The sequence below is a fragment of the Zonotrichia albicollis genome, chromosome 6 (assembly GCF_047830755.1).
Source record: "Zonotrichia albicollis isolate bZonAlb1 chromosome 6, bZonAlb1.hap1, whole genome shotgun sequence".
Lineage (NCBI taxonomy): Eukaryota > Metazoa > Chordata > Aves > Passeriformes > Passerellidae > Zonotrichia > Zonotrichia albicollis.
In genome coordinates, this window is record NC_133824.1 from 20,021,577 (window position 1) to 20,038,787 (window position 17,211).

Here is a 17,211-nt window from a genome sequence, read left to right on the forward strand (position 1 = left end):
CTTCACCCTTCGTAAAACTTCCATAAAAAGCACTGCACCTAAATTTGTATTAGTCCCCCTAACCGTAACATAAGTTATCAAGTGCTAGATGACTCACAGATTTAGACTGCTAACTCAATTATCCACTGCTTTTCATTCTAGAAAACAGTCTAGTTTATGTTGTTCCTGTCTTTGTTCATTCAACAGTATCCATCACTTCTTAATTTAAGGAATTTTAAAAAGAGCAATGAAAGGTAAGAGTTGTGAAGATGAAAATAAAGTTTTTAGCTCTAACTTCCAATCATTCAAAATTATGTCTGGTACTTTGATTTTAGGAGAATGGAAGCTCAGTGTCTGATCAAAGCTTCGAGAGCTCACAAATTTAGAAACATATTCTTAGGTTTGGTATCCAGCACAGTGTTTCCTAAGGTAATTAGCTTCACTGATTTAAGAAAGTTGTGATGTTAAAGGCAGTAGATAGCAGACACCAAACTGTTACAGTGTTTTCTACTATTTAATTTTTCATTTGGGTCATGTCAGAAAAGCCACAAGAATGTATTCCCAGAGTGCTTCACAATTTCAAACTGCAGAGCAAAGTAGGACAAAACGTCCCAAAAATTCACATCACGAATTGTTTTGAGGCCCAAGCAAGCACTTAGGCTAAGCCACATATTAGCCACAGGAATGTTTCTTTTGCCTTCTGAAAAGCCTGAAGAGCTTGACAAAACCAAATAACTCCAAAAGACCAATATATTTTCCTACACATTAAAGCTGCAGCCTTCAAACCTACCTATTTTTAGCTGCAATTCAATTTCTCACTTAGATTTTAACTGTGTTGTTACATATAATACATTTTTCTTTATGAAACTGTCAATGAAAGAGACTGTAATGGCTGTCATATTTAATATGAACTTTAGGCTTACTATTAAAATGTCATTTACTTTTATATCTGAAAATTTTTATTCTGAAAACTTCTAGAACTACATACAATTCTGAATTAATGTGATTAAGGAGATTTTTTTCTGAAAGATTAGAAACTTGCAAGAGGCTTTAAACACATGGCCAGTGTTACAGCTTTTGTTGTTTTTTATGTTAATATCCCTTAATCAGTTCATTTCAAACTTGTCATAATTTTTAGTCATTACAGCACTGATAAGAGATTTCTCTCATCAATATCAGAAACTGTGCCTTTAATTGCAAATTCTCTTTTCTTATTGTTTAACATTTATTTGCAAACTTTTAACTAAAATCAGCTTACTGAGAAACAAGACTTAAACAATCAGGGTTATATTAGCTTTGCACCTACATTTCTCAGAATAAAGTAGTTCACATTTTAGAACGTTTCTAAAAGATTTTTTAAATTTTGAAAAAAAGGAAAAACTCTACCATAAATTACTCTAAATAAAAATCTAAATGATGGGAACCAAAGTGGCTTTTTCAGTCTTGTTCCAGGATTTTTTTATTTTTTTTTTTACATAAAGAATTTTAAATTCTGGCCCATATCACTATATTGAAAAAATTTCCTGGGTCTCACTCTGGTCTATGGATAGATAGTTCTGCTTGCCAACTATGGTACCAAGTCCTTCTGAATACTTTTAAAATCCTGAGGAATCTTCAAACTCCTGAAGAAAATGCACTATTTTCCCGAGAAAGGAAAATCATTTGCCCATTAAGTTTGTTTAGCAAATTGGTTAAAAATGAATGCCTAACCTATGTGTTCCAGCTGTAAAAGAATATGAAATTCTGGCTCTCATTTAGTTTCACACAGAGGAAAATAGAATTTATAGCAGAATTTTAAGTCCTTCAGTGCTATTTTAAAGATAGTGTTTTACTATGTTTGGATTTATTAAGGAGACCATAATTCAGTATTGTAATCTAATAGTCATGGGGAAAAAAAAGTAAAAGTCAGCAGTAATTAAATTGAGCTACATGCTAGAGGGATATAGTTATTATTTTCAGAAAGTAACACATCTACTGGTATTGTCTGTTCTTTTGCGGAGGCAAGCAGCCTATTCTTTGAAGCATCTGAATTATTAAATGTAAAGTCCATAAAAATACTTTGTTTACAAACACAGAGTTCTTTTTAAAATCACAGCACATACGATTTTTTAATGTGGACTGATGCTAAAGTATATACAGGACAGATCTATTGTTTGTGACAGATGTTCTAAAGGAACATGGATTTTAATTAAATTCTTCTCTATTTACTTTAATTATGTTTTATTCATTTATGATAAAGCATTGACACTCAGACAAAATTAATGGTGAGGTAAACAGATGCACTAAGGCTTCATTAGTTAATTGGCTGCACACCTCCATAATGTTTAGTGGATGATCCTTCATTTTCTAAGGGTTCATGTAACATTCCTGACCCCAAAATATCTGTCTAAACAAATAAAAGGGCTACTACGAGTGAATTACAAATATAGAACTAGCACCAAACACCACTAAGATTTCAACACTCTGAGCTTGTAAGCCAAATCAATTTAATATTTTTGATTATTATGTTATAATATAAATCTGGATAACACCGGGCGCAGGTATAAATGTGGGGAGGAGTGGCTGGAGATCAGCCCTGCAGAAAGGGCAGGTGGTGCTGGTTGGCAGTGGCCCAGGGTGAGCCAGCAGCATGTGCTGGGCAGCCCAGGGGGAAACCCATCCTGGGGTGCATCCAACCCATCTCCAGCCAGCCAAAAGGGGACATTTCCCCTCTGCACTCAGAGCTGAGGCCTCTCCTCGAGTGCTGTGGGCAGGTCTGTGCCCCACAGTTAGCGAGTGAAGGTCCTTGAATGCATCCAGAGGGGAGCACTAAAGCTGGGAAAGGGCTAGAAGGAATTTCTTATGAGGAGCAGCTCAGGACTTAGGGCTTGTCTAGTTTGGAGAAAAGGAGGCTTAGAGACAACATCTCATTGATCTCCACAGCTTCCAAAGAGGGAAGGTGGGGTAGGAGGTGCTGAGCTCTTCTCCCTGGTATTCAGTGACAGGACAGGTGGTTCAAGTGAATGGCTCTTTGATGGTTCAAAGATGGCCAGGGTCCAGACCTGGCATTAAGAAGCATTTATTCACTGAGAGGATTGTCAAACAGCCCTCTTAGCTGTTGGCCTTTGATGCCACAAGCCTGTCAGTGTTTAACAAGCATTTGGACAACATGCTGGTTGGCCCTGAAGCAGTCAGACAATTGAGCAAGATGATCATTACAGGTTCTTGACAACTGAACTATTTTATTCTATATTATTAAATACCAACAAGTAGAAAGGTCGATAAATTATCTTTTGTTATTCCTGATATTTCAGACAAGAGAAAGGTAACTTTTTAATCTGTAAAAATTAATAATGTCTTATTTTTAGACAAAAACTGCACATATTTAAAAAAATGCAACTGATATTTCAGAAAGTTCATTCCATATTTAGCAGCTCATTACATTACACTATTTCCTTCTTTTCACCCAGAAAATAAGTTTAGTTTATGGTTTCAATGTGTTTCTCTTCTAACCTCTAAAACAGAGAGAGACAATATCTTTCTGGGCAGCATTTATACACAAAATTTTTCCTAATTACAGAAGACCCTGTCAATTTAGTTTGTCAATCACTGGCTTCCTCAACATCATCAAAAACCATGGTGGAACTATGATTGCCTCTTTTGACATATAACTGTGTATTAAGAACTTACTCATTAACTGCAAGCTTATTACCAAGAGGGTAAGGATATAGACCTAAAAAGCTTTGTAATGGGATATACAGCATTTCACTGTTAAGCCATTCATCCACATCTGGTCTAGCTTAGCAGTGACCTAAAATCATTACCGCATGAAAGCTCCTTCCTAAGTTATGCAAAAGGAACTATTTAGTCCAGTTTTTAAACTGAGGACATATCCACATCACAAAGGACCCATTAAAATGTCTTGCAGAGTCTCCAAGGGTTTAAAAAATGAGCTTGCTTAGCTGAAGTTAAATTTATTATTACTGTGGTCTTAAATTGCTGCTGATTCATTTTCTGCATGCTGTAACCATACAGAATAAAGCCAGTAGATATATTTTTTGCATATTGTACTTTTTAACTCTTTAACCTTATTCCAAATATGATTAGAAATAGTGCATCATACCCATTAAATGGCCACAGAGGAGTTTGCAACGTTCATGTTACTTTGACAGGAGCTGAATAGGAGCCGAGGCCCTTGGGGTTGTCAAGCAGCCGTTCTGGCCTGTTTATTTCAGCTGTTACCTTATTCTCCCTTGGTTTCTTCTAGCCAGAAACCCAATATTTCCTCCTCTTCTACCTGGGGTAGCTCTGGCCAAAGCCTTGTTTCCTGCTCTGTCCCCCTTCTCTGAGGCTTGTGCATGCTCTGACTCTCAGCAGCCAGGCTGTTCCCACCTTCCCATGGAGCTGGAAGCCCTGATTCCACAAACACACCCTGGGCACAATTATTTTCTTCCTCACAAGTCCCTTCCCTGACTGCCCAAGCATCCGAAAAGGATATTGACTCTCTTGTTTAGCACTCCCCATATATTTCTAGCAGTAAAGATCACTTCCCAAAAAACAAAAAGCTTGTAATACATCATATAGGAGGTCACAGGACAAATCTTTAACACCCTCTCACATACCTGCCATGTTCCTGGGAGGTGACTTTGCAGGCCTGCTCACAGACTCTAAGTGCATTTGGGGTGGGGAGGAGATACCTGGGACTTTTTTGTGCATCTGTACATGACTTCACATACAAGTCTGTCTGTCTGTCTGACAGTGGTGATAACAACAAGCATAGAAGTATAACACTAATACCATAATGGATCACACTGCTGTGTTTGGTTTGTTTGTTTCTAGGAGCTACAAAAACCCCCTGGCATTTACCGTAACTACTGCTGACCTCTCCAAAATCAGGTGGAATTACATCAGCAGATGGAGTTGTGATTTTGGACCCTAATGTTCTTACTGCCTGTGTACTCCATCACTGTTATCCCTGCTTTGTCATTAAACAGGACTTCATTCCCTAGGGCTATCATAAATCATTCCTATAAATTCACATTTTAAGTTTAGCACCATGCTTTAGTCCCAAGAATTCACTGTGCAAAACTTTGTTTCCTATACATCAAGAAACTTCTATTTTCAGATTCAGTACCAGGATTTTTTTTTTACATTTCAAATAAGAACAAAACAAAAACCAATAAAATGCTAAGACATTATCAACCATTATAGCCCACTCCACATAAAAATTAATAATTTTTTCAATCTTACTTTAAAGCCATGGATACCTTACTTGGCCTTAGAGAAAATAAATTCACTTCTTTAACACTTTTGATGCATTCCTGAAGATTTTGGCTGCCTTACATTTTTAAAGCTATATTTTAGAAATTGAAGCCAGGATAACATTTGAGAAGATTGTTTTATCATCTTTCAAGAAGGTAAAATACTCATGTTAACTTCTTGAAAAATTAGTTTAAAACCTACCTGCAAAGTATTACTGGTACTCAGATCATAATCAGCTTTCCAGTACACAAAAAACACTTTTGTGCTTCACAGTACTCTAATAGCAACCGGAACTTCACAGGCAAAACTAATAACATATTCATTTTTTGGCAGGAAATTGAGGAGAAAGATTATTCCCAAATCTTTACAGTCCCACAACCCTATATCAAACCTTTCCATCTCAAATGAGGCACATACATTTCTAATGTTTTTACTTCTTCCAAGAATTCAGCTTGGCTTTGTTCAATTTCATGACAGTTTCCTTGGGGAAATCACAGAATCAGGGGAAAAAAGAAAACAAAAAACCCCCACACAACATGGGAAGATATTGGGCCTGAAGCCTATTAATGACCCTGGTAAGCCTTGAATAAGATCCACAGATTTATATTTCCATTAGAAGTGAAACATGAGAAGTCAGCAGGAGTTGAGTTAGCTCTGTACCAAGAACTGAGCAACACCTGAGGCAAGATTCATTGGCATGCCTGCAATAGGTGCAGCAGAGAAATAACTGTGAGAGGAGTAAGTGCTAAGGTAGCTTCAAGAATAACCTAATGCTGATATTTTGGAGCAGCTCCAAAATATCATTTATCAGCACGCAATATCACCGGTGGTAAGGAATCCCACTCACTGCTGCTGTGCTGCAGACCCTGCTCCTCCCATGCTCTGCACAGCTCCCAAGGGAACTCTGACAGCCTTCCTCTCATCACTGCTGCAGGAATTATCTCACTGGGAGCCATTAAAGTACCATTATGCCTTGTTAGCTCCCTCACTCTTCTTTTAAAATTAAAAAGAACACTCAGAAGCTTGGATTTTAGTGGGGGTGGGGGGAGTGTTAATCAAGTTTCCCATGCTGTGTGCTAGATTTGTTACTTGGAGTCAACATCCCTGGTGAACACCCATCTGTGTCAAGGCAATGACAGATATCAGTCTCCTTTCCTACCTTGTACATTTACTCCTATAATCTCTTTAAGGAACAATGTTTTTCCTCACATTGAAAAAGGATATAATTGGTATTGCATTACTACCCAAAAAGCGTAATACTCTGACTGATAACATTATCAGACTTTTCAGACTCTCAAGATGATGGAGTTGCTAATTGATCACAACTTTTTTATCAAATGGCTGGTGAGCTGCTCTATATTTACATCTTTATCAGGTTTCTAACAGGTCACTGCACAGAATTTTGGGGTTTATCACATTACCTTTTTCATCCCATTTGAATCTCACTTGGATTCTGTGATGTCTTAGAAGATCTTGGAAGAAGAAAGAAAGCTACCTTCTGCTTGTGGCCCATCTGGCAGTTATGAACTTTCAATCAGAAAAGGAGGACTTAAATAGAGTCTTATGGCACAGATTTTCTTTTCCTCACTTTCAGTAAAATGATTTGAAAGGCTGGAATACATCACTGTGCATCCTGGCCCAGGAGATAACCACATCTGAGTATTCACAACAGCCACCATTTTTCTCATAAAGGGATTTATTCTACCCAAGGATTCTTTTCTCAGCTGCCTGCAGGGAGAAGTCAAATGCTGGACTTTCTACCACTGGGCTGTCAGGATGTGTTATTCTGCTGATCAAGGCTCTTCAAGTACCCAACACTAATGAGTCCAAGACAGGCTAATTATAATCCCTGAGGCCGCCTCCAGTCTAGGAAAATATTGCTAAAAAAAAACCTATGAGCCTTGCCAAGCTGGCATTTTTCCTAGCTCCAAGTGGTATCAAATTTCACTTTCAGACTGTATAATTTGCAGGCTGGATCTAGCTGGGGGAAATATCATTTCACAGGCTGAAGGTTTGTTGAGGTTCTCTATAACCTCTGCCTTCCCTGTGGTTCTCCCATACCAATGAAAGCACCTGACAAATATAAAAAAATGTTAATTTATCTTCATACTTTTGCTTAAGTAATGGATGTCCATAGTCTGAATTTAAGGGCTAGTTAAAACCATGTAGTACTACACAGATTAAAAGAATCCATCAACAATTAACAGTCAGTAAGAACACAGGGAAATACACAATTCAATTTCTAAACCATTCAATAAAGTTTAATAAAACATGCTGTTGGAGTTCACATGCCTAGCAGTACTTTTAGGTGCTAGGTTTAGCAGACTAGTTTGTTTAATTTACATACTAAATACATCTCTAGATTTTATTTTTAACAATTCAAAAGATGAATATAGGAATGAGAGTTACATGTCAGTATACAGGACTAAGACAAAACTGAAGTGGATTTTAAATTATATTGGGAGTCAGAAAACAATAGAGGTTATTTTGAGGTCTACTTTTACTCTTTATCACTCATAAAGTGCCTTTCTTGCTATGTTCCTCTTCCTTGAGCTGTTGGCACATTAATTGAAAATATTCACCCTTAGCTAACTCGACACAGCTATTCTGGTTTAAAAAATAAGTATTTATTAGACTGGAAAGAGCAATATCTCCACAACCCAGGGGGCTGCCTAATTCAGAGCAGATGTTGGTCCCATCATGTATCTTATATCTCATTTTAATGCATATCCATCTGTCAATAGTTGGTTCGGGTTGTGTGCTCTCTGAACAAAACCTAGGCAATAAAGTTTCATGAAGATCAACAACTGGTGTTTTGATGTGTCTGCAATAACTGGAAAGACAGCATCTTGTAGAACAATTCTTATCAATCTCTAATTTTGGAAAGGAACCCTTGGAGATCATGCAAAAGCAGGCAGGTTCCCCCTTTCACAAAAATCAGTACTTTCTTTTTAAGTAGAATGGCATGCACATATTGCATCCAGCTTTACAGAGGTGCTGCCTCTCTGTCTGTATGGAAATCACTTTGACTCAGCCAGTACAGATATTTGCCTGGTCGTTTTAAACTTCATTGTAGAATTCAGCTGACATTTTCAATTCAGCAGACTCAACATCGCTGAGCATACACTACCTAAAAATGTAAATTTGTGCTGCCAAAACCACTGAGCTTTCGATACATTTTGTACATGTTCTGCTGTGCAATCTTTTTACCTAAGACCAAAAATCCCCAAAGCTACTTTCCTTGCTTTAGGTTTAACATGGCATTTTCCAGCCCCCACATCTCTTCCACTCAGGCCTGTTCCCTCTTACCATTCTCTCTGGTGTGTGCCCCTTGCCTGTATGTGTGTCTCTGTGTGAAAAGTTACACTGGCAGTGGTGTCACCTGGCACTACACAGTGGTTTGCAAAGGGAATCAATGACATCATGTCCATTCCACAGGGATGGGCAAGGGGCGCAGGTACAGAGCCAATGTGAAAGGGGCACATTCAGTATCAGAGCCAGAGGCAGCTTCCAGTCCCCTTGGTTCAAGTAGCACAGGCCACTCACTTCCTTTCTTGTAGCTTATCACTTCTCTGACCAGCTTTTATTCTCTATCCTATTACACTAACATTTAAACCCAGGAGTTCCTTGTACTAGTTTCAGTACATTTTCATGACAAGCACAGGAGGTGGAATACCTAAGCTCTTTTCTCAAACTATTTAAGTACCAGTGTTTTGTAGAACTCCCCATTCAAGCCCTCAAGGTGCTGGCAAACAATTCTCTGTATTGCCTAAAAAGAGCAGGGACAAGAGACATCTGAGGGAGATTTATCTCTCTTGATGAAAGTGACTTTACAAGTTACAGCAAAGAAAAGGGATCAAGTAGGTGGGACCAGCAAATAAAACTGAACTTCCAATCCAATTCAAAGTGACCTAGCAAAGCAGAGCAGAAGGAATAATTTAGAACTTTTCAGTGTAATTCACAGAAATACAAAATCAAGCCTCTACATTTATTTAAAAGTTTACTTCAAAAAGCTACTGCATTGGATACAGGTGCAAAGCACTTCAGGGGTTAAAATTCTTTTCTTCTGAAAGAGCTAGCACCATTATTGCTGATACACTGTTTTTACATCATGCACAGAGTATATTTAGATTCCACCTTCTCCAGATATAAGAAAACCCAAAATCCCCTAATTATTTTCAAAGGTTATCTATGCATATTAACATGAAAAACTTCTTGCTGCTGTTAATGACCAAGTAAGATACTAGGATGAAATTTTGAGAAGGAATAAGACTAGATGGCATATTAAGGATCTACAAAATAGACTCTGCAGATTTTAATAGCTGACCCTTAAAATGGCAACTTACATATCTGCTGTGTCATTGCCTTAGCAACAGAGTAGACATGCTGAAATGTGACAGATAGCAGCCTGTTCTAGCTGAAGCTATGAGCTTGAAGGGGAGGGGTTTTTAGCCATCTAAATCTGATTTATTATTCTAAAAAAATGGTATGTTTTAGGAGACTAGCAGTGAAGCTTAAAGTACAGGAAGGACACACACTAGCTAGTACAGCCTTGGCCAGGGAATTAGCCTTTTCAGCAGGAAAAGATAAACATGATCTAACACACTTGAAAACTGTAAGTAGCCTGGAGTAGCTTCATGCAACAGCTTTGAAAGATGTCCTTATTTGAAACATTCTCAATAGACTATAGTTATTCCATCAATAGCACTCAGCTCTGAAGTACAGCTTTTCAGGACAAAAACTAAGCATCAAGAAAAGTTTTTCATTTGTTTTTTTCAACATTAACTAGTATTTTGTTTAAGTTTCTTTAAGGCTCATTTTACAATATCAGCTGAACAACAATTTTATACAGCCCTCATACTTGACTCACACTTGACAATATCAGGCTCTTTTCTTTTTGGTGTATTTTCATTGTACATGTTCTATCTGCCTCTCAAATAAAGACCTTTCAAAACCACATACGTATATATATAAAAACTTAATACAATTGACTGTTCAACAGCATTTCTTGGTGAACTTAGTTACCAACATCTAATGTTGTACTATGTAATGCAAAAAAGGCATCTGCCCTTACTTCCCAATTTTCTACCTAATGAGCATAATATTTCAGTTGGTAGGTACATTGTTTTCTTTTCTTCCTGTTATGCAGACATGTTTTGTTGTATCAAATGTTTTGGCAGAGAATATTCCATCACAGCAATCTGTTAAACAAAGGAGGAGCACTTGTCCAGCCAATAAAGGAAATGCCAGTTTAAAACTTTCAAAATAAATGTGGGATTTTGTTGTGCTGGGAGTGTTTTTTTCAACCAAGGAGTGCACAGAACTTTTTCCTTTTTGTTGTATATTATTATGTTGCATAAAGGTGCAGCTTTTTGTTTCATTTTAATCAATACAGTCAGCTTCTCTAAAACACTATGATAAGCAGATACTCCTCTTTTGAAAACTAGAATGTTCCATGCTTCTTGTGTAAATTTGTAGCCTAGTTTACAGTAGGTAACAAACTTGTTTTGCCTAAATCCCTTGAAAGTTCATGATGGATCTCCACTAAAAGCTCACTTTATCAAATAAAACCATGACCATTAAAAAACAACCAACCAAGAAAAAAATCAGAAGCACAAACAGGAAAATGCAAAGACAGGCAGATAAAAGATAATTTTTTTTAAGTTCTATACAAGCAACAGGAAAAATAGCTTTTTCGCCCAGGTCTGCCAGAGGTTTTCCAAGAAATTTGGGCATATTACTTAATTCTTATAAGGAAATATTTAAGAAAAGCAAAAAAAAATTATTCACCTCAAGTTAAGCTGAAAAACAAGACAAACAAGTCAGAAAAGATTTGCCTGTTTCTCAGGCAAATCATTACAACCCCTAGCACTGTGAGAATTCTATCCAAGCTCCAGTAGAGAGACCTGAATTTTTTTAACTTAAAACATAATAATAACAACCCTGAAGTCCCACAGAAACTGTCCAGAAGAAAGGCAACATTTTTCCAAAGTGTTTAAATAAGAAAAGAATGACAACTTTGTAGAAGAGAGCAATTACAGTCATACAATTCAGGAACAGCAAGCTGGAAGGAGAAAGTAAGACAGAGGAAGTCAATAAATGATGAAATTGAGAGGAGCTGAAAACAAATACAAGTCTAAGATAACCTGCAAGGAAGACTTATGGAGGATACATAGGATGCATTTTTAGACTGAAGTAGAGATTCAGCTATAAGCTTTCAGACCAGAGGAAAATCACTGCAAAAAATCACACAGAGAACAAACCAACTTGGATTCAGATACTAGCATTCTTGATTTTATCCACACACCCAACCAGCAAAAAATTGACATTAATATCTGACAGCACATGAAGCAACTTCATGTCTGCACCCTAATTCGGAAACTGTGACAACATTGGAGTAACAAGAGAGTCACTACAGGGCAGCTGTTGAAAGACAAAAAACATATACAAAAGTAATAGATATACAGTAAGACTGAAAGCAGAACTAATTACTGCAGCTGGGTGCTTCCTCAGCCAAATGCTGGGAGTTCTTTAGCACAACCTCATGCTAACAAAGCCCATCTTTCTAAGTGTGTCAGCTCCCATAGGACACGGTACCACAGAGGCTGAGAACAGTATTTTATAGAGCTATTTCCTCATTGAAATCACCAGCACTTGAAAGACCTCTTTGCCACAGAGAGAATGCAGAGTCCAGCTAAATGCTTAGCATACTTTGGGCCTCTGAGAAAGCAGCTGGATGTGGGGCAGCAGCAGTGCTGGGGGGCAGTAATTCTGTGCCTGCTGCCCCAAGGGTCTTCCCCCTCTCAGAGCCTCTCTACTGCCTCACCTACAGAGCAGTGAGCGTTCCAGAGCCAACTGCTGGCCCTCGGTGCTCTTAGCAGCTCCAGGAGCCACTGGGCTGGCAAAGGCAGGGAAGTGTCGATGCAATTTACAGTGCTCATTCTCCACCCTTAACTTTGAGGCTGATACTCTCCTCAAGACACAAAGATTATCCCTCAGGCTGCAGGACATGCTATATATTTACAAGCTATCTCCACTTTTAGGTACCTTAGAAGACATTCTTGACACAGCTGAGAGAAAATCCCTCCTTGCCTGCCACCAGGACTGAACACTGGACAAGCAGGAGGCAGCAGCATTTTGGCCAAGCCTGCATCTGACACACACCATGAAAACAGAGTTCACACAGAGCATTCCTGGCTTGAAACATCCTGCCTGAAAATGCCAGACATTGTAAAGTACATTGAGCTGAATTTTTTGACCTTGGAGGGATGAAAAGCTGAGTCAGCCTTGCTGGGATTCATAGCGTTCAGGAATGCAGATATTTGAAACCTGTCTTTCTTGCACCAAACAGGAAGGGAAGAGCTATCTGGATTGTTTTTTAATTTATTTCCTCTTTTCCTCAGAAGCAAAGCTTTTTTGAAGGCTTGTCAAAAATAAGAAATTTTGCTTCAGGAAAGCACATTTCAGATACTCAGATTTCTGTGGTGACCCTTCTGACATTATATATGCATATAAATATGAACATATCACACTAGTTGAAGGATTTATATTACACAATTTTAGCAGGTTTTTTAATGGATATGAAGTGGAGAAAGGTACTTTTAATTTTAAACCTACAAACAACATAAAATATAAGACTGGATATGAGGAGGACAATACTCCACAGGTCTTTGTCCAGGAGCACAGGTCAAACAGGATACATGCCTGTGCAGCAAGCAAGGTACAGGCAGCCTTTAAACACTGACTAAACAGAAAATTACTACAGTAACAGCTTGTTAGGGTTAGAAACACAGCTGAGGCCTTGCCCTCTGCCAAAGCCTGAGAGCCTGAGAAGCCCAAGATGGGAGCTGCCTTTGCAGGAAAACTCTGGATCATGACTGTGATATCAGATATGATGTCCATACATTGCCACTTTCAGCCACTTATGTCCTGTTCCCTCACTAATCTGGTCTCCTTTTGGCTCTCCATCCAGCTCAGCTTTTGCATTGATTCCTTCCTCCTGTGGCAGGCAAGACTTGGCCCAGTCTGGGAAACTCATTATAGGGGCAACATTTGCAACTTTCATTAAAGTAGATTCTATCTGCAGAAAAACAGTGTTTGTTTTTATAGAAGAGGAAAAGCAAAAGTCACCTTTACCCTGTCCAGTCCACAGAAATGTTAGTATTCAGACATAAATTAGTTGCAAGATGATTTCTTGATGTCATCTTCTCATTCATGTATTATTAATTTTGACCCAGTAACACCAGTACATCATTTCATTACAAAATGTAATGAAATTTCATTATAGAACATGGGCCATATTTACAATACAAAATATAAATATAATATTTCAAGAGAGAAACATGATATCTTTTAATACACTTTTTTTCTTTTAAAAGCGACTCTGTAACTTCAGACATTCTGCCCCTCCCTGAAGCTAGGAGTATTCAGCAGAGACCAGGAAAAAAACTCGAGCCCATAATTCTGTCAGTATTTTTTTCATTAAGCCTTCTGTAAAACTCACTGCTGTGTCAAGTAGACTAGGAGATGGCATGGGAATTTTTAAATTATTTCCAATTCCTCAATTATTTTGAAGGAAATACTTCACCAGGATTTTGGAAATGCCATCAATCCTAATCAATACCTGAGCACTTCTGCTAGAGATCTCCTTTGACTGGACTTTCAAGGGATGAGTTTCTGAACACAGCTTCATTCCAGATCTGTCAGAGGTGGGAGGCACAGGACACCCACTCACTGTGTAACATGACCTACAAAAGATAAAGCTCAGAGCATTGGGTTCCCTCAACTCTTCTTTAGAGAAGAAAGAAAATTTCCTTCCATTGAGGGCATGCTCTGATCCCCTCTAGGTAGGCTTTGCATTGTTGTATAGTGAAAAAACACACCCTACAAAGTGTTAAAATTGTACTAACTTCCATTGCTGTAGTCAGGTTTTGTCATCAGCTGCTACAGCTGCTTTGGGAAGAACCAAGCTTCTGTTTCTCTCTGCACTGAGTGCTAAGCTATGTAAAAACCAGTTAATTGATGATATAATAAAACCCTTCAGAGCAAAGTGAAGATTACACAGTAACATCCTTTCGGTTCACTGGTACACACCCATCTCCAACCCCATGTCAGTATGATGCTGCAGATACAGAAGAACTCTGGTCTTCAGAGTAACTGCCCAAATGCAGCCACCTCAGGGAAGAATACATGTATTTACAAAAAATATTGCCTTCAGTAATGGTATAAGGCCAGCTGTGAGACAAAGCTGAAAGCAGCACAATTTTCACATTGTCAAATGCTGTCTCATTTGTACCAGTTGTGAATCTGCCCCAATAACAATCAAAATTGTGTGATATCTTTAGTGTTTCTACATTTGGTCATGCTCTCAGGCAATCAGGCTTGCTCTTCATAGTAAGACTCTCCATCACTCCATACTTTTCCATATCCTCACATACAGTTCTCAGTGCAACACTTGGGCCCATACAAAAATTAACAGGAAGCATTCTATAATCAAAGTACTCAGCAGGAGTCAGAATTAGCCAAGATTAACAAGAATCAAGTAGTGTCATCACAGCTCCATCATTAGCAGGTGTTTCCCAGGGCAAACCATGCTGTAAAAAGTATGTGATTTTTAAACACTTTACAAGTTCCTGTTACTATCTATTCCTCATTCTTATTAAAAATCACAGTATTCTTATTATTAGGGGGAAAAAAATTTTTCACCGAGGGCTTCATAGTAGGTCATGCTTCCATTAATACCATCAAAAAGTGTTCTTTTTCACCCAGTATGTTTCCCCTAAGTTTTTACATTGATCTGAGAAATTCTAGTTGTAATCAAGTCACTTTAAAAATCTAAGCAAATACATTTATTATTGTTGATGATACTAAAAGCATAATATTTAAACCAGAAATATCTGACACCCATGTCTCATTGGCTGTTCTTGTATGATCCCTAAAGCTGCACGTTAAGGGCATTGCTCACCAGCTCCCCTCACACTCGATTCTGCCACTAGGCAGACATCAGCTGTCCTGCCCTGCCCCCATCCTGCTAACTCATCCCTTCCGAGTTTGCCTGATGGGAACTGCAAGTGCAGGAGACCACCACTTTCATACTGTAAAATGTATCACAAATAAATAAAACATAACTCTAATAACGAATTTACAGTCATTTGCTTTGTGTTTTGCAGTGGGGAAAAAACCCCAACAGAGGTATCCAGAGCACACAGAAAAAAAGCAGATATGATTCTGTACAGACTGCCTAATTAAGATATAAGGGCTCTATGCCAGCTTGTGCCAGACAAGACCATCACACACACCCCTATTGAGGAGTAGTCAGATCTCACTACATTTATTATTTTATCAAATAGAAGGGACCAAACCCCACAATAAATATTGATATCACTACAAAATTAGTGATTGCTTTTTTCTTGCTGCACTTTTGAAATATAAACTACACAGGGAGAAACAGAGCCAGAGACCACTCCCTAATTCCTAGTGGACATATTGATCAATTAAAATGACATGTGTCTGGTCTTTTCTTTTCCTTCTAATAGCAAGCAGCTGAAAGACAATATTTCAAACATGCAAAATCAAACAATAATGTTGTTATATACCATCCAGCAAGATTAACTTGAAGTTAAGCAAAATAAACCTAGGCTCCAAAAGAAAAACCTTAATACAACATAAACAAATACTGGACATTGTAAAGAACTACTAAATACTGTAGACATTATTTTAACCAGCTTTCTAAATATAAAAGATATGTATTTTCCTCCCAAGGTAGAGGTTGAAACCTTTTTAATTATTGCTATTATTTTATTCATAGCAAACCCCCTCAGAACGCTTGAATCTTTGGCTACACCTTTTACTGCAGTTGCAGCAGAAAAAAAAGCTTGTTTTCTTTCCAGTAAAAGATAGTTCTAAAAATTCACTAAATTCATACTATAATTTTAAAAACAGAGTCAAAGAAAGTGAAAGAGTAGAAGAGCTAAAAGCTACTGTCCTTTCAAAATACTTGGTTATTTTTGACAATTAAATCTATGTTTTGTTTTTTTAAGAATACCAGTAGAAATAGGACAGTACTGAACCATGTTTAAAATCAATACTGTTCCAGTTGCTCGTTCAGCTCCGGTTTGCACAGCATTTTCTATGCTATCATGCCATGGAAGGCCAATGAAAGTAAATAGGTGATATTCATGCTACTGAGAAAAAATAGGTTCAAAGAGGAGCTAAACATAATAAGAATGCTTAAATGAAGAGACTGGGAAAAGAACAAGCTACGTTTATGGCATTAGAATTGAAAACAGATATTCTTTCCATTTAAGCAAATCAGACAGTAGCCACTTTAATTAGATTGTGAAATTTAAATATACTCTCTTCAAATATTCAGGCTATTATCACAAATGCAAAGGCAAGTCTAAACATTCTAATGCATTTTCTGTAGGCCTTTGTCTTAGCCCGTCTGCCTGAAAATAACACTTAGGCATGCAGCATCTTTCTTCAAAATGATTTTACAAGGCAAAACCCACACACTTACATTAGGAAAACCTTACAAAACAGGAAAAAATAACCCTGCAATTAAGAACAGCAGAATATTTTGCAACTTACCATGTCCTGTTCAAATCATCCTCTTTTGATGTTTACGGCACATCTGTAAGATGCAATACTAGGAGGTGCCTTGTGTGACCTGCTGCATGATGCTGTGACATCAGTTCAGATGATGCAGCTCATTATGGGAAAGACTGCTGTTGCTATGGCAACCGAGATGTGATACGAATCCTTACTGCATTTCCAGGGGAGTCCGAGACAATACGGAAACCCTTTAAAGAAACAGACAAAATGCAAACAGCCTTTTAAAGTATGGTGCCACAGATTTTAGAGCCCATGTTAGTACATGCCTATTGTTAAGGAATATTTTAAACAAATGATTCCTATGTGGTGACACAGAATTGAGATGTATGAGCTATAAATTATTTCTATATTCAAAACTTAATATCATATGTGTCAATT

General features: G+C 37.8%; 1 protein-coding gene across 3 annotated transcripts in view; it reads right to left on the reverse strand.

The window, feature by feature from the left end:
* Positions 1–16,966, reverse strand: part of AKAP6 (A-kinase anchoring protein 6) — a 258,549-nt gene extending 241,583 nt beyond the window's left edge. For all 3 annotated transcript variants that reach the window (XM_074542704.1, XM_005479848.4, XM_005479847.4), the window contains exon 1: positions 16,810–16,966. The gene's annotated coding sequence lies outside the window, so the exon portion shown is untranslated. The remainder of the gene's footprint in view (positions 1–16,809) is intronic.
* Between the last annotated feature and the right edge of the window lie 245 nt (positions 16,967–17,211).